We start from the raw sequence: 17964 nt of genomic DNA, 5'->3' as shown, positions 1-17964 counted from the left end.
CCTGGAGGACCGGCTGCTTCTCAAGGGCCGCAGAGCTGTCACGGAGGACACCTGCTTCCTGCCCCTGGCTGTGAGTTACCACAGGAGGCCTCGCTGGCCCTCAGGGCTGGGCTTGCCTCGGGGCAGGGGCTGCACTGGGGTGGGGGCAGGGGTAGGGGCCGGGACCAGGGCCGGGGATGGGGCAGGGATGTGGCCGCTGCACAGCCTCAGCAGGCTACACAGCCTGAGACAGATGCCCAGGCTGGTGTGCACGATACCTAAGGCATGTCACACTGACACAGGGGGGCTCCTGGTGCCCACGTTAGAAGTGGGAGCAGAGCCCAGAGGGCTGCCCCTGACGTGGCCGTGGCCTGGCAGCCAGGCTGCAGCCTCCAGCTGTGTCTCCCGTGGGCCAGGGCAGTGCTGGAGCCTCACGCCATGGGGACCAAGGGCCCAGGCACCGCCACAGCAATGTCTTTGCAGTGAGAGCTCTCTCCGGGTGTTTCCTGCAGGCAGGCAAGGCACTGTGCGAGATCCTTCGGCAACCTGCCTGCCGACAGACGGTCGCAGCGCTCTTCCCCCAGCTCTACATGGCGCTGCTCTTGCAGATCTCCTTTGCTGCAGCCTTCCTACCCCAGGAGAGCAGTGCCTGCTGGAGGAAATGCTGCCCAGGGGATCCAGCTTCTCCAGCCAGCCCTGGGAGGTGCTGTGTCCTGCTTCTCCTGCCTTTCCTAGGTGCCCTCAGCCAGCTCAGAGCTCTCAGCTCTCAGCTCTGAGCGTGACTGGCCTTTGCTCCACATGCAGGTCTGCGGTGCAGGCCATGAAAGCCCTGCTCTGCTGCGCTGGATACGAGGAGCAGGTCCTCACCATCCAGAAGAGGGCTGGCTGGGACCTGCTTCTCAGAGCAGAGACACACCACAGTGGAGTCAGGATGCTGGCCAGGTGAGGGACCCTTTTGCCCAGCCCTGCCTCAGCCTTGTTTGGCTGCAGACAAGGCTTCTTTGTGGCCCAGCTTCAAAAGCTGCACCTTGTGGAGCCCATGTTACTGGCTGTGGGAGAGCACCAGGAAGGTCCTGAAGACCTTTAATGCCCTGTCCTTGGGGACTGGACGCATGCCCCAGCCAGCACCGCCGGCCTGTCTGCACACAGGCTCCCCAAAGGCTCACAGGGGCTGCCCCAGTGTGGTGTGCTAGAGCAGAGGAAAGATGTAGTGTGCCCAAGAGCACATGGGGAGATCCCGGGAGGAGGAGGCTCCAAAGAGGGCAAGTGACGCACCGTCCTGCAAGAGCAGGGCTTTTGTGTAGCACGGGTGTTCTTCCAGTCGTGCACCCAGATGAGCCTAATGGTGCTGGACACGGACTTTCCAGTGGGGAGGTGTGTTGGCAAAAGACCCCCGCTCCAGGAGCAAAGGCTACACAAGCTGCAGCTGAGTCCTGGCCTGCACGATAATGGGTGGAGCGGGCCGTGCCATCCCTGAAGAGCTTTGCCTGCAGCTCCTCACCACTGCTGCTTTCTTCCCCTTGTCAGAGAGATGAGGACAAACACAGCTCAGCAGCGTTCCTGCATCTTCCGCCACGTGGAATCCCTTCTCAGCAGAGGGGACAAACTGCAGGAAGTCCCGGCCATGGCTTTCTTTGTGGAGGTAGGCCTGGTGGCAAGCAGTGCCCCTCTGAGATGCCGCTGAACCCTCCACTCCCTTGCAGGCATGGCCACGAGCTGGGAGGGCAGCCAATGGAGCTGGGCCAGCGAGTGCGCTGCTTGCAGTATGCCTGGCCTCGGCCCATTTCTGCCACCCTTGTAACCACCAACAGCCGGTGCCTCCTCTGTGCCAGCTCTTGCTATTCAATTGCTCTTCCAAGGCAAGAGCAGAGGGGACAAGTGACCAGGAGGGCACAAGCGGCAGATGGTCCAGAGGACAGAAGGAGCAAGCAAGGACTCCGTGCTGTGTGCTGTGTGGCACAGGGCATGGGGGGTGCCCGTGGGCCTTCCACAACCACTGCCACCTCCAGCACAGGCCTTGCGTGCACCTGGTGCCCTGGCCACGGCTCTGAGTGGGAAGCAGGAGCTGCATGGGACATGGAGCCCTGCAGGCTCTGCCAGTCTCTCACTGCTCTGTGTGTTTCAGCTGCTGAGCTGTGCAGATCTTAAAGCTGTGGACTGCTGTGTCCTCTACCTGCTCCAGAGGTACCTGAGGCATCAAGGTGTGGAGATGCGCTCACTGGTGCTCAGAGGCCTCATAACACTTTCCAAGAGACCAGAGATGGTGCGTATGGCCATGAGTCAGGTGAAGGCATGAGTCAGGCAGCGTGGGGCTGCCAAGCAGGCAGGGGGTAATGCAGTGCTTGGCCTCTGCTGAGGATCAGGAAGCATGGGGGTCGCTCCAGTGTCCCTCGCTGACCACTTTGCCCTCTCTTGCCAAGGGGTCACAGCCTGCTCCAAGTCAGCTTAGAGCTCTCAGGCTGGTGCTGCAGCCTGCAGTGCCCCAGCGGTGGGTGTGCACAGAGCCCTGGCAGTGGGGCCCTGGGCTCTGTGGCAGAATGAGTCTGCCAGGGTGGGCACTGGCCACTGCCTGGGGGATTTCCAAGTGCAGAGGGCTCTTAACCAACCTGCCCCTTGCGGCAGGTCAGAAGAGGGGGCAGCTGAGGAGGTGAGGAGGAGCTTTTGCTCTCCTGTCCTCCTTCCCTGCTGCCTGCTCCTCCACACCCTCAGCACTCACCAAGAACTGCTGCGTGTCAGGAGTTTACTGCAGTAATAATTCCTGTGGTGCTGGTGGTGAAGCAAGACAGGAGGCTAGTGTTTAAGATCCAGAGGTGTTTTGCCCAGTTGGGCTTTCATGCCTCGCGGTCAGGATGTTTGGTGTTCTCTACAGGCCAGAAAAATGCAAGAGCTGCTGCCAGACCTCATGGAGATGCTGCAGGATGCCAACACAGACATCCGGATGAAGGCCCTGGTTGTCTCCGGCAACGTGGTCCAGCATATGGACCGGGCAGCGGTAGGCCCCGTCGCTCTGCAGCTGGTGGAGAAGCTGGTGCCACTCTTTGATGACGTAAGGCTGGGGTGGGAGCCGCAGCCCTGCAGATGGGCACTCTCTAATGACAGCCGCCCTTGAGCCCAGCCCTGGGCGCAGCACTCAGGCAGCGCCTTCCCCACTCGGGCTTCTCTGGGCTCTCCTGGCATGGCTCCTGGCCTCTGCAGTGCACCTGTACCACATCCCTCCGACACGTTTATACCACGGGGGCTACAAGCCCCCCGTGCAGGGTGCAGGGCCTTTCAAAGCCCAGACAGCTCCTCCAGCAGCCACTGCCACACAGGACCACACGCTCGCACCGCCTGCTGTGGCAGGCAAGCTAAGCCTTGAGCAAGTGGTGTGCGCCCAGGAATCGTGGTGCAGGGCCAGCCCAGCCTCCTCCTCAGCCCAAGCCCTGGGGCACCTCCTCACAGGGCTGCCTGGCTACAAGCTGCTGCTGGTGCTCTGCCTGGGTGGGCAGCAGCCCTTGCTGAGCTCCCCGCCTCCTCCCTCCTCGCAGGACTCCAGCCAGCTGCGAGAGCTCTCCATCTGCCGCTTCAGAGAGCTGGTGGAGATTGTGGTGGGGAAGACCAAGAAGCAGATGCAGCAGAAACTGCATCGGTGCCTGCTCCCGCTCTTCTTCCACATGAATGATGAGATCCAGAGTGTGGCCAAGGTAGAGATTTCAAACCTAGCCAGTGATGAGGGGAGGGCAACCCCGCACCCTTCCACGAAGACCCCAGCTGTGGCTGCAGCTCATCAGTGCTGGGGGATGTCTCCTGGGCTGCTCAACAGCAAGAGGCAGCCAAGGTGCTGGTTGTGCCGTGTCTCTGCTCTGGGCGTTGAACGCACTTGAGAGCACTTGAGGCACTGCTCCTGCTGCTGCCTCTTCCCACAATGGGCTGGGAAAGGGGCAGAGGCGAGCCAAGGGGAGGGGGACAGCAGGCCTCCTCCCGCAGGCTGTGGTGCCATCTCCCACTCTCTGCTGCACAGGCCTCCCAGGAAGCCCTCATCACCGCTGCCCAGTGCCTCAAGTGGGAACAGCTTAGGGACCTGAGCCAGACCGGGCAGACGTGGAGGATTGGCAAGTGCTTGGTAAGGAGAGCCCCAAAGGGCCAGGAGCAGCCTGGGTAAGACCTGCCCCCACACACACTGCTGTGCATGGGGGAGGCAGCTGTGCCTCTCCTGCACTGCTCCAGCCCCAAGCTCACCACCTGCACCTGCAAACTTGAGCCCTCCTCTCAAGCGCATAGCCCCGGGGGGCTCTTTGGCTGGCCCCTCTCTGACCCCCTCCCAGGTTGCTGAAGGAGACCCTGGCCCACAGGGCCTTAGCAGCACACCGGGTTCTCCACACCCTGGGGCCACACTCTGCCTGCTGCTCTCTCCCAAGCTCAGCCCCACAAGGCTCCTGCCTGGCAGATGCCACAGCCCTGATGGGGCAGGCAAAGGGAGCAGGGTGCCGGGAGGATGGCTTTGGACGGTCTTGTGTGCCAACCCCATGCTCTTGTGCTCTCTGCAGCTGGCAAGAGGCAGGAGTTATGTGGAAGAAGACCTGCGCCAGAGCCTGCGCTATTTGGAGGACTCTCAGGCATCCTTACAAGATGTGGCTGTGAGGTTCTTTGGTGAGCCACAGCCCCTGGGCTCCCTCCCTCTCCGAGCAATTTGCAGGGCCGGGGCATCTAGGAGCCCAGGTGGGCTGCCTGGGAGCCTTGCTGGTTCCCACGCCACCTCGGCTACTGCACTGCCCGGGGGGGGCGCTGTGCTGGGGGGAGCGCACTGGGCAGTGCCAGGTGTGAACACTGGTGTGTGCCTAGGGCTTGCCGGGCGGCACTTGAAGAGCCCAAGGGAGCAGAAGCTGCGGGACATCTGCAGCGGTGAGTAAGGGCAGTGCTGCGCTGGCCATGGTGGGTGTGAGAGGGGGGCAGAGCAAGGGCAGTGTGCTCCAGGCCCTGCCCAGCTGCAGGGAAATATTTCTGGGGCAGAGGAATATGTTAGGGGCATTTGGGGCCACTCCTGGGCAGCAACTTTCAGCTGATCTGTTTGCCCTACCTGCTCCCTCCTCACCATGGGAAGAGCTGTGCAGGGCTGCAGGCACTGCAGACACATGGGTTTCATCGCTGCTCTCTTTCTTTCTGTGCCAGACCTTCGGCCCTTGCAGAACGACATCGAGCCCTCCATCCGGTCCCTGGCTACTCAGAACATCATCATCCTGGGCACTCCACGGAAACAGCCAGCATCAGGATGGAAGCTGCCTTCCCTGCGCTGCTGGCTCCAGAGAGCAGGGGACAGGTGGAACTGGCCTCTGGGCAACAGCTCTCCTTGAGTAGAAGGAGGAGGACAATCCCAGGCCTACGGTGCCCTTCCGCTGGTGACCACCTGAATGTGTGGAGCAGTCTGTGTCCTTCCGGGTGTCTGCTGCAGCTCACCCCTCAGGCCTGATGGCCAGAATAAAAGAGACTGAGGGGATTTCTGACCAGAAACTAGTTCCTTGGTTACTATAATATTCTCCACATGATATACTGTCCTGGGTTTTTTGCTTCCTTCTTGGTTTTGTTGTCAGTTCTGCCTATGGAAGCTCTTTGGGGGAAAATCAGGTGGAGGGCTTACACAGGTGTGCCCATGAGCCGGGGGACAAGACTCCCATGAGGAAAGGGAAGAGCTGTGCCACCGTCCCCTGCATCCCCTCCCCTGGGCTGCTGGGTCTTGGCTCGCTACCCTTGGGTGGGAGGGCTGCGCCAGCCTGCTCTCCAGCTCTGCCTGGCCTCTGCCCCTGCTGCAGGGACTGTGCTGAGCTGCTTTCAAGGAAGGAGCAATGTCCTCCTCTTTTCCCCTTTCCCATATACACCCAGCCCTGGCTGGCTGGCCAGGGTCCCAAGCAAGGAGAGGGGAGCCCCGCACACACCAGAAATCTGAACACACAGCCACCTGGGAGCAGGGGGTCCTGACACGGGGTGCGAACAGACTCCTGTTGGCCTCTTGGGGCAGCCTGGAGAGCCACATCTCCAGCTGTCCAAGAGTTCTCAGGTCATCATGTCACAGGCCCCAGGGAAACAGTATGCGATGGGGCTACTTGGTGAATTCAGTCTAAAGGTCTCCTTCTCCTCAGCCAGCCTGGGCTCTCAGTGCAGCAAACACAAGTCCGCACTGATAGCCATGGGGGTCATCTCCTCAGAGCAGCACCACCGCACCCCCAGCCCACGGGACACTCCGCATCTCGAGTGCCTCCTTTTGCCAGGCCTCATTGGCCTTCTCTCACTCTCCACAAATGAGTCAGTCCCACTGCCATCGGCATTTCTGGCCCTTGCATGGTTCCACGTAGCAGAGGCCTCGGCAGCAACCGGCCTGGCAATTCAGCTGGCAGTGCCTGCAGCCACACGTGTACTTGTGAGCACACACCCTCCTCCGTGGAGCACCTGTCTGGCGAGGCAGGCAGAGGTGCATGGCCATCCCTTAGCTGCTGACCCCCACGGCCTGGGGAAAAGGCTGCAAAGCTTGGCGCCCTCCCCTCCACCCCACCTCATGTCCCATTCCCCATTCCCCAGCTGCATCTCCTCAGCCAGCTTTCCTCCTGACCTTCAAAGCTACTCCAGGCACCTTTCACCCCACCTGACACCATGTGGCTCCTCGAGCAACAAATTCTCCTTGTCTTGGCCACCGTCCTAACTTTGGTGCTTTCTGGGTGACTCCTGTGATGCCAAAGGCCCACTCCAAGCTTCCAGAGATGCATAGGCAGCACCTGCTCTGCTATGGGACCAGGCTGTCCGTGGGCCCCACAACAGCCCTCTGCTTGGCCTGCCATTCTGGCCCCAGAGAGCTGGTGGGGCCAGGCTGGGGCCTCTGGCAGCAGTGCCTAAGCAGCCTCGAAGCCCCCACCGCACAGGGCAAGGAAGGGGCTGGCTCTGCTGGCTGCTTCCTGAGGTGCCTCTCGGGGGGGGGGCAAGGCAAACAGGGCCAGCAGAGCAGCCGAGGGGATGCTTCTGGCCAGTGCTCTGTGGCAGCACCGCTGCTGGGGGCAGGCCCAGGTTGCCCTGGGCACCTCCATTTCCTCCCTGAGGTTTTCCCTTCTCCCTTGGAGCACTTCTACTTCATAGCAACGTGTATTCCTTTAAGGGAAAGCAGGGAAAATCCTTTAAGGGTTTTGCTTCAGCCTCACGGTCTGCAACACACTTGCTTTCTTCCCTTCCCCTGGTTACTCCTTTCCCTTTCGGAAAGCTGAGTGACGGACTCCTGCTCTCTGCAGGCAGCGGAGGGAGCGGTCGCACCTACGGTTGGGGTCTGCAGCAGCGCGCCTCCGTGCACTGCGCCCAGCTCTACAGTTCTGGCAGCACAGGCCAGAGAGCCTCGTCGCACCAGGAAAGCACCACAGCCAGCCACAGAGGCTTAGCGTTCGGTGCTTTCCACCATCTCTTTGTGCCTCTGCTTTAGTTTGCCTCAGCGGGAAAGAGGCTCCTTCCTGGAAATGCCTTCCAAAGACCCTTTGAGCTTTACACAAAGACATCCTTCTGTCATCTGTGGAGATGGAATACAACATGGTCCATACATTAGAGCTTGCTTTGTCCTCTGAGTCAGCCAAATGCGACTTTAGTCACATTAGTAGACAGTAGTACAATCCAACCTGAGCAAAAAGCTGACCTGAGCAGGTGTAGCTTTCACCTGCTGCTTGGAAGCAATCACAAAAGCCCATGTTCTTGCGTGAAGATTAGCAAACCCAGTGGACTCTTGGGATCTGTGCTGGCTCTGGGAGTTCTGACTCCTAGAATGTTCTTGTGCACCAGAAAGCATCACAGGATGCACCTTTGTGAACATTAGAGGTATCCTAGGCCTAGTTACTCTGGATTGGGTGCAAGGTCCAGTCCAAGGCTCAAGGCCAGCTAGAGAAAGGGCAGAACATGGCCATGGAAGCACAGGAAGTGCATGAAAGTACAAGGTTGCACTGCTTTTTGTCTGGGGAAGTTGTTAAAGCATAACTGTCTGAAACATCATCTGCTTCCGACATAGATCAGCATGCGGTTTGTAGCAGGAACATCAGCTTTTGTAATAGCTGTTTTTATTCCCTCTTCTTTTTACTCTGTATACCAGTCCTGTCAGTTGAACCCTGTGGCAGTGCTGGCTAAAGACAGGATGCAAGGAACAGCAGTTTTCTGTCCATGTTAAATATCCACTCCAAGTCAAGGAAGCGTGGCTCCGTGTCAAAACTCTGCTTTGTGTCCCTTGTCAGAGCTGCCTGTGTGCTCTGCCTGAAGTTTATGTCCTTCTTGATCCTTCCCCTATTGTTCTGCTGCACGGGCTTCATGCTCTGCGCCCTCTCCTGCTTCCAGCTAGTCAATCAATCTGGCCCACTTTCCCCCACTCCATGCTTGCTTCTCCGTTCTGGTGCCTATGGCTCTCTTCTCGCACATGTCCACCCTCACCATCCTACCCATCTCTGCACGTCTGTTACGCTCCCATTCATGTCTCAGAAGTGTAGCTGCGAGAAAAGTCAGCTCAACTTTCCTCCCAGCCCTCAGTTTCTCCCTTAACATGGAAATGGCTTTTGCTTATCCAGTCAGTTAACTGTGAAGCCCATGTGCAGGAAGCAGTAGAAACAGTGTTAGGACAGAGGCCTTTTCCCCTCCAGCCAGGCACAGCGAGTCCCTCTGCCGGGAGGACTCCAGGATAGCCCCATTAGTGCTCTATTTCATGCAACGCTCCTGAACGAGGCCACTTCCTCCATTAAGCCACCCAATCTGCATGACTCCCTGACATCTCATGCGACATGTTGGCATGCAGCTCTGCTCTTGGCGTTCGTCACGGAAACACAGTGTGGGAATGTGTGTGAAGAGACACTTTATCACGCTCAATGACCCTGTGCTGGGCAAACCTATGGAACAAGCCAGCTAATGATCTCAACTACTATCCCCTGCCCTAATTCTCATCACAGAAATGGTGCTTCTCCCCAGGATGACTGCAGGACAATGTCCGTAGTTCCCTCATGCTCGTAGAAACTACTTCTCTCTCTTACTCTCCTATTCTCTCTACAGATCTTCCAGAAGGAAACAGGGAGAACATGGAGCCTTTTCAAGCACACTGAGAAAGAGAAAGGAAAGGCAAGCCCCTTTGATGGCCTGCAGGACCCCTGGGCTGGTCCCAGGTATAGGTAGTCTGGTGCAGTCCCTCACTTCCCCTGCTCCAAGAAGTCACCATGTGGGGGCAGGTTTAAGGCAGGACTAGCTAATTTGATGACAATTCACTGGAGCTACACATGTGAGGGGAATGATTAGAGCTATCCAGCATACGCTTGAGGACACACAACATCTGCCCGTGGGGTCAGGGAGGGAATTCCTCGTAGCCCCATATGACATTGCACAATGTGTTGAATACATTTGTGGTTGCTTCACATAGCTCTAAAGCATGAAGCACTCACCATGACCTGGACAGAATATCAGACTAGAAGAGTTCCAAGAGTTGGTATAGTAAATCCACTCCTAGTTTTTGTAGTTTAGAGTTAATTCTTCATAGTGCTAGTTCTTGATCCAGTGTCAGGAGCAGACCGTGAGCAAGGCAGATCTAAACTGCTCTAAGAATCAAATGTCCTTCAGAACATGGGACTACTGGGATTGCTGTGATCACTAGAGCAGTGCAGAGACAGTCTGTCAGTCCACCAATGCTAGCAGAGGTCTACATCAAGGAGGGAATCTGAGCAGAGGGAACATTTATATTGGAGCATCAGAGTGGCTGTCTGTGTTGATTCATACTTGTGGATGAAATTCATGACTTTGCAGGGAGCCAGAAAAAAGGAGAGAGAGAGAGAGAGAGAGAGAAACAACGGGAAAAGACGCTGGCATAATCCCTGGCTGGAAGGATCTGACGGGGGGTAGCATTTGCAGAAATATACAAATGACTTTGGAGCCTAAATCCCAGTGCAGAAGCTGCTTAGGTTCCAAAGGTGGGCATGGCAAATACTTCCCAAACAGCCACAAAATGAGGCATGCGACCTGTGACTGCAGTCCAATTTATCGGACATCTCTGAATTTGACCATAAAGAAGAGAAAGCAAGGTTTCAGGTTTTAACCAAGACCCCCGAAGGCAACAAACTATGGGCAGCCTGGTCACCCAAATGAGTCAACTCTCCTCAGGCTATGTTCGGAGAGATTCCTTGGGTTGGTCTGAGGTGGCAGTATCTAGAAACACTGAGGCAGCTCTCCTGTAAATGCTAGAAAGAGGATTCAGCCTTTGTCTTTACTGTCACCCTCCCCACACCCACTAGCCTAAGGCAAAGGAACACACTCAGGAGCGCATTTCTGTTTGTACTTCAGCTCACTCGGGTTCAGCTTTGCCTCCTGGGTATTACTTTCCACTCTACTCTCCTCTGTCACACAGTGCTTCACTTGCATGCAAGCTCTGTTCCCTGCCAGGGCACTAGGTTTCCCACCAGAAGCATTTGTCTTTCAGGACAGGTACTTTACACTTGAAGCCCCCAAGGTGGGTTGGAGGGAGTCCAGCTCAGGAGAGAAGTGCAGTTTTCAGGGCCCAGGGGAACTTGTTCCACATCACAGTGTTAGGATGATTTCTGCACAGCCCTGTGACAACGAACTAGCCCAGAAACGCACATATCCAGGTAGTCACAAAGCACATGAGGCAAACACGAAACAAATTCATTATCTAATCCAGGTCACAGAGTTCTTTGCGAAAGGGAAGGGATGTTGTGGAGCCTTGGCACTGTTTGAAGTGGAGTTTTAAAGCAAAGTCACGGAAAAGGGAAGGCTGTGGCTCCTGTTTCTTGGCACCTTCTAACTGCAGCTTAGGTAGTAGCTAAGAAGTTCCCAGGAAGTTTCTTGTTCCGGTGGTTTCTCCATCGAGGGTACTTAAGGCTATCTGTTGCTGTACATCAGTGGACAGGGAATGAAGAACCCTCACAGTTTTGGCAGTCATGTAACCTGTGCCGTGTAGTCTGGATGTGATCGATCACTCAGCTGCTGGTATTGAAATTTTCCATGGAACAATTTGTCCTGGAGGTGAGGGCAGTATAAATGTGACATGCATTTTTGGCAGTGCCTGTAGAAATAGGTTTTATGAAGTGTAATTATGTCTTTGAATACTGTCATCATTTTGGCACAGCTCATCCAAATCACAGTATAAATCAGCATGCAATCAGTGCAAATAAACGTTCACTTTACAGAGCTCTCTACCGGGAAATTAGTGTACTTCAGAGAATGTAGCTTCCATTTCAAAAAGTAAATATAGAGTGGAGAGAAGTGGGGAAACCACAGACACACACACACACACAGACACACACACACACACACACACACAGACACACACACACACACACACACACACACACAAGATACTGTATCATTCTCATTTTAATTTCTGAGTGAGGTTAGACACAAATTATCTAGATTTTAAAAGCTACAAGGGCTGATCTGGTACAGAGATCTTTTCCTGATGAATAGCTGAAGCCTGTAGCCACTCTTCCCATTAAAAAATGATAAAGGCAGAAGTAGCTAAACTTCTGGCAATTTGACACCAGTAATGCTGAAAATTAACATTGTTCCACAAAGCTAGTGAACTACAGTGTTCCTCAGACTCTTTTTATTTTTCTGATCATCCAGAGATGCTATTATATTTTGTTATTTTAGAGAGTGTCTTTCCATGTGTCTACATATATATACACACACACATAGATACACATACCTACCTTCATATATCTCTGTGCAAGTATACACATATGTTTGCACGCTCATCCAGCGAGAGAGGAGACTATCTTCAGCTATAGCCCATTTTTTACTCTTTTCATCTGCAGTCTTAGCTTCATGGGAAAGTTATTGTATGTGCACATGTAACGTTTCTGTAGTAGAGGAAAATACGTCTCAAAGCCACTTTTGAAAATGTTCACCTATTTATAATAACACCTATTGAGATTCTTTTACAATTTTGCCTTTCAAATTAAGCTCAACCCCTCACAAGCTTTGCTGTGTTTAAGGTACAGGAGGGTGACAACTTGTATTAATTTTGCCTGGTGACTTTTTGATCTTGTGATTGTAATGCAGAAAGTGGGTAAATTTTTCTCCCAGCTCCTTCACCATGAAAACCAGAAGCCAAGTGCCACTATAAACATAATAGTTTCTTACAATAATAAGACACACAGGAGCAGCTGCAGTGGCATTTGTTGGTTTTATCTGATTGATAATCACAGTCACTTCCCAGGAACAGTCACGCGTTGTTCAAACATTTCAGACACACATTTCATGATGTGTGTTTTCACTCAGGTAATGAAGTAAATACCTGCAGTTCTTGAACACACATTGAAATATTAATGCTAACAGTACCATTATCCTTGAATACGTGCATTCCACGTTACTGCAGAAAGCAAATATCTTCCAAAACCCAGATATCTTCTTCTACTATCTTTGCAGAATTACAGGGAGAGTAGATTAAGAGTCCTGTTTTACAGGGTGGGGGGAGCCTGAAGCACAAAGCAGCAAAGTGGGTTGCTCCAAGTTACATGAGGAGCAGTGGACAGAGGCAGGAAAAGAGAGCAGTTCTGCCATAGGCGCTGACTCCACTTTAATTTGACTTATCTTTGTGCTCATGCTTGAGATACCCAGTCCTTCCCACTGTTACCAGCCTCATGCTTGGCCTGGGATCGGGAGACACTTAAGCAGGCACTCAGGAGAGGAATAGGGCTTGAACTTGAACCTGATCGTGACTTTCCAGCCTCCATAGGCACAGCAGTTACGCTGAGCTACAGCAAAACTGGTTTTTGGGGATGGTGCTGAATTCTGGGCTGTCAGATGTAGGTTGTACACTAACCTCGTGGATTTACAGCTCCAGGAAACTCCCGGCTGCTTTATCTGCCTCTACGGATGCAGAGCGAAACAAGTTTTCACTAGGTCCGTGTTTGCATTTACTGACAGTCCCGGTACTGCCAGCCTTTTGTGGGGGTTTTGTAGCAGCTCTAGTGATACCAGAATTAATTTGTGGTTTTCGTTTTTGGAGGCTGTACTGAGGCCCCTGTGATGGTGCAAATGTGAATCCGTTTGTATTTCTCCAGCAGATTTGCCCTGGGAGTGGGGTTGCGGGTATTTTGGTGCTCTGAAACAAAAGAACGTTCAATTTTTCAGTATGTGCAGTGCCTAATGTTTGATACACAACACCGCAGGACGAGGGCCACGTTTATGGACTGAAATACCTCTGGGATATCTATTTTTCACACCAGAGTGAGAGCTTTGAATATAACTAGTTGCAAATCTCCCATTAAAAAAAAATGTGATTTTTGTCCTAATGTAACCTACATTTCTCTCTCTGGAGCAGAGAGAAATGGCTCCTGTTCCAGGCTACCCTAATCAGTGACATCCTCTCCAGCAAATGTGCAGCGAGTCTATTTCCTTTCAAAACAAAGACTTGCAAGGCCAGCAAGTCTTGCAAAAGCCAGCAGGGACTGTGATGCTCATGGACTCTAATCTGCAGTGTATCTCCTCATGGCTGCTTACTGGCAAGTGCACTCACCTTAATCCAGCCTGGAGCGTTCTGTAGCTTCTGCTTACCCCATAGCAGGGAGAGACATAACCTTCTGCAGGCTGCGCTGCAGATACCTGCCTGGAATAGTTTATCACTGACTGATACTCATCTGTGTTTTCGGGGAGCATAGCTCCTCTCTGCCACTGTATGTATTCAGGGATTCCAGGACAGTGGCAGTCAATACACCAGTAATACTCAAAATAGGGAGCAAAATGTATGAGTGGCCAATTGCTCCTTTCCTTCATTGCACTTGGAGTACCTTTAACCAATTGAAGCGTTGCTGAATTTTGCACAGTTTCCATGATGTGAAAAGAGCCTCTGCTTCCCAAGACCACCACACTCCGCGTACACAATTTGCATGACACTGTGGCTCGCGTGTATAGGCATGATAGACACAGCAGAGAGGCAGAACTGCCAGGGTTATGGTGAGAAAAGTAGTGCACACAGCAAGCATGGGCTCGAGCGTGACATTCTCACATGCTGAATTGCAGAAAGGCCAGCCAGACTCATCATTTGAAATGCCTGTGCAACCCTAACCCTTGCTTCACCCTGCCCTGCAGCCAGGACTGTTTCGCAACAAGCTCTCAAGAGAGCTCAAGCCTTATATCCTAGGAAACTCCATTTCATTAGCACAGGTCTTTCTGGAGGTAAGATACATCCAATGGAGCCTACCAACGCATTGTTTCAGTAGGCTATAGCGATCACTCAGCACTTCCTGGAGCCACTCCTTTGTTTGGGATAGTCTGTCCAAACTTCTAATATTGCTTCTAAGTTTGCAGGATGGACTTTCTGGGTAGAAGAGGGCCCCTGCTCGTAGATGTCAAACTAGTGAACTGTACCCTGGACCAAAAAAGCAATTGGCTTCAAAAGGACTTCCCAGAAGTAGGGGAGTTTTTTTCCACAAAGACAATTATACAAGCTTTAGTTGGTCTACTGAGGCCTTATTGACCCTGCCTCGTCTCCCTGATTTACTAACAATTTGTTCATAAATTAAATATTAACTATTTTATTAGAACAAATTATCTTCCCCCCTCCTACTTTGCTACATTCCACTAGCATTTAATTAGTACATCTAGCACTTCCTCGGACAGTCCTCACATAACAGAAGACTCATGGGAGCAGATCTGTAGAAATAAGCTGTTTTCTATCTCAGGAAGTAAAGCATGAAAAATAGCTGAGGATCTTCATCCAGGCTCTGCTGCTGCCGCCACCTTTTGCTGCCCTTGCTCAAGGGGCAGCACTCAGTAGTGCATGGGGTGTGAAAAGGGATCAGGTAGGGACAGTGCAACATGACCCTCCCAGGTGACTCAAGACACCTTTTGTACTTCCCTTCCTTCCCGTCGCTCTGTACTTGGATGAAATGCAGCATGCACAGGCATAGGACAGCTGAAGGTCTGTAGGTTGCACAGCAGGTGAAGAAGGTCCAACTGGTGGTCTAGAGGGAACACTCACAGGACGGGAGGTGCATCTCCCTCCAGTCTTTGCTGACTCTGCAAGAGCAGATGGCTATTGTCGAGGAAGATAGGGACAAGGAAGCACAGGGAGATGGCTGATCCATCCTAATATACTTTGCTGCAGCCAAGCACCATGTCTCAATGGGCTCAACAAACAGCACTGGATCCAAGCCTTTCTATGGAAAAGGTCAGAGGAGAAACTGCCAGCAAAGGACCCTCACTGCCCTGGCTCACAAACTCTTTTGCCTCTGTAGGGGAGGCAACACAGTGGCATTATGTCAGGAGACACTGTAGTAGAACTCCAGCATAAGGCCAGAAGGAAATGTCTTTTCCCTCCTGATACCTCACATGCTTTATGGGCTATACTTCTCTTTTACCAAGCTCTGAAGTCCTAGAGATATGTTTTGCCTTCTCCTGTTGTGCGATCCCATCCCCAGAACTCCTGGGAGTTATAAGCTAATAATTCCCTGCTGTTGCACGGCCGTCGGGTATTGTCCTTGTCCTAGATATCTCTGCCTCACCTCCACACCACAGTCTTCTACTGCAAGCCTCAAATTGTAACTAGGCGGTGGGAAGGCCTTCCCTTAATGACAACTGGGTATGGAAAAGAGAATTCATAAGACTCTCTGCGCCACAGATGGGTGTCACATGTAACACAGAATGCTGGTTTTACATCTCCCCACAAAATGATGAGGACTGCTCCAGGATGAGCTCTTCTGGAGTTCGGTGTACAGTGACTGATCTCTTTGCATGGCTGTTCGTTGCAGGTTGTGCCTGGTTCCCGCCATGCCAGGCCCATGTGTTTTCCTGAGGCTGAGCAGGCTGCAGCTTTATCTTCTAAAGTCCTCTGCCTACGGCTGGGATTTGCCTATTACCACTTCATGGAAACAAGCTCTCACACTACCTGTGCTGGCTCCCAGGACACAAGTACTCTCCCGTAGCCTGGTCAGCAGTGTGAGGAACACTATCAGAATAGAGCTGCCCCCTTTGGAGGCGTATGAAACAAACAGATACAACCTAACTGAGGATCTAAAGCCAAGGATTTCTTACTCGAGCTAGCACAGCATGCTCTTCTTGGATTGCCCTTTTTATTTGCTCTTGAGAAGCATTTGGGCTGATGCTGGGTCCATTACTGTGCCAGGACACTGCTTCTCCCATATCAGTCTCTACCTCCTTCCTGGGACAAAATCTCACTCCTCCCTGTGTCCGCTTTCTCAAATAGGAAGCATGTCTTTGGCACAACAGCCTATCTACTGCTGAGGCTTCTGAAGGGGATCTTGAGATGTTCTGAGAACATCTCCTTCGTATTTTCTCTAGCTCTGATTTCTCAGGTCAGATATTCATATTGCATACTCTAGCTTTTAAGACATTGCTACTCTTCTTTGGAGTTGTTGCTAGTCTGTAATGACGCCTTTACCCATGAACAACTGTAGTCACTTGCCACTCCTTAGCTCAAGGGCAGGGCACAGCACAGAAGAAAAGAAGTAATATCCATATGTGCTAAGTCATTCCTAGTTGCAAGCACACAACATACAGCCTACATGGCCAGTGTGGAGAAGCTGAGAGAACTGGACTTGTTCTGCCTGGCGAAAGGAAAATACAGTGGAGATCTAATTACTGTCTTCCACTGTCTAAAGCGGAGGCAAGGTCACAGAGAAGACAGAGCCAGACTCATCTCCGAGGTGCAAATACTTTTCAGAGTGGAAACAAAAGGAGTAAGAGGTGTAAGTTGCAGCATAAGATTTTCCCAAGGCACACCAAGAAAAATGTTTGCCCTGTGGGAACAGTGTGGCCCTGGGGCAGTGCCCATTGTGTAGACACCAGAAGCAAGTGGAGAATTTCCAGTCCATCCCAGGATAGAGACAGAGACAGAGGAAGAATTTTTTGTTTTGTTTCTAACATCCCAGTGAAGATGCACCTCTTGGGTATCACGGTGTACCTGCTCCACAACCCAACCTGAAGAGTGCTGAAAGGTGAAGGCTTTTTTCAACTAGTCAGATATTACGCAGCCAGTCAAACTGTATCTGGCTCTGATGAAGACCCTTTCCTTAGAGGCAGGCAAGTGATTCATCTCCTGAGAGCTAGATGAGGGGAAAAAAAGCATTGTTTGCTCCTACATTGTCTGCTTCTGTCATGCATAGCACTGAAGAAGCGGTCCAGGTCTCCAAGTAAGCCATCAGGGCTGTGCTGTTGCCTTGCCCCTCTCTGCAAAATGAATCTTCTCTAAACAGTATAATAATGAAAACACTTGAAGGAAGTCACTGCTGAGAGTTCCACTGTGTCCATGCCAAGACATACCTGGGTGGGAGAGGGAAATAAACCTAGCAACAAATAGTTTTGAATAACAGCAGAGTTCTGTGAAGCTTGGCACAGAAGTCATGCACAGTTACTACCATTCCTCATTCTAAGTAGCTGCGTTTCACAGAATCATGGAATGGTCGAAATTGGAAGGGACCTCTGGAGATCATCCAGTCCAGCCTCTCTGCTCGAGCAGGGTCATCTAGAACATATTGCACAGGATCTTGTATAGGCAGGTTTTGAATATCTCCGGAGAAAGAGACTCCACAACATCTTTGGACAGCCTCTTCCTGCGCTCTTTCACCCTTGCAGCAAAAAAGTTTTTCCTCATATTCAGGTGGAACTTCTTGTGTTTCAGTTTGTGCCCATTGCTTCTTGTCCTATCACTTGGCACCAGTGAAAAGAGTCCAGTCCCATCCTCTCTACACCCTCCCTTAAGGTATTTATGTACATTGATCAGATCCCCTCCCAATCTTCTCTACTACTGCATGCTAAAGAGGCCCAGCTCTCACAGCCTCTCCTCCTAAGAGAAATGCTCCAGCACTCCTATCGTTTTCGTAGCCCTACGCTGGACTCTCTCCCATAGCTCTGTGTCTCTCTTGTCCTGGAGAGCCCAGAACTGGACACAATGCTCAAGATGAGACCTCCCCGGGGCTGAGGAGAGGGGCAGGATCACCTCCCTCCACCTGCTGGCAACACTCTTCCTATTGCACCCCAGGAGAC

The sequence above is a fragment of the Rhea pennata genome, chromosome Z, assembly GCF_028389875.1.
Source record: "Rhea pennata isolate bPtePen1 chromosome Z, bPtePen1.pri, whole genome shotgun sequence".
NCBI classification, from domain to species: domain Eukaryota; kingdom Metazoa; phylum Chordata; class Aves; order Rheiformes; family Rheidae; genus Rhea; species Rhea pennata.
This window is presented reverse-complemented; position numbering follows the sequence as displayed.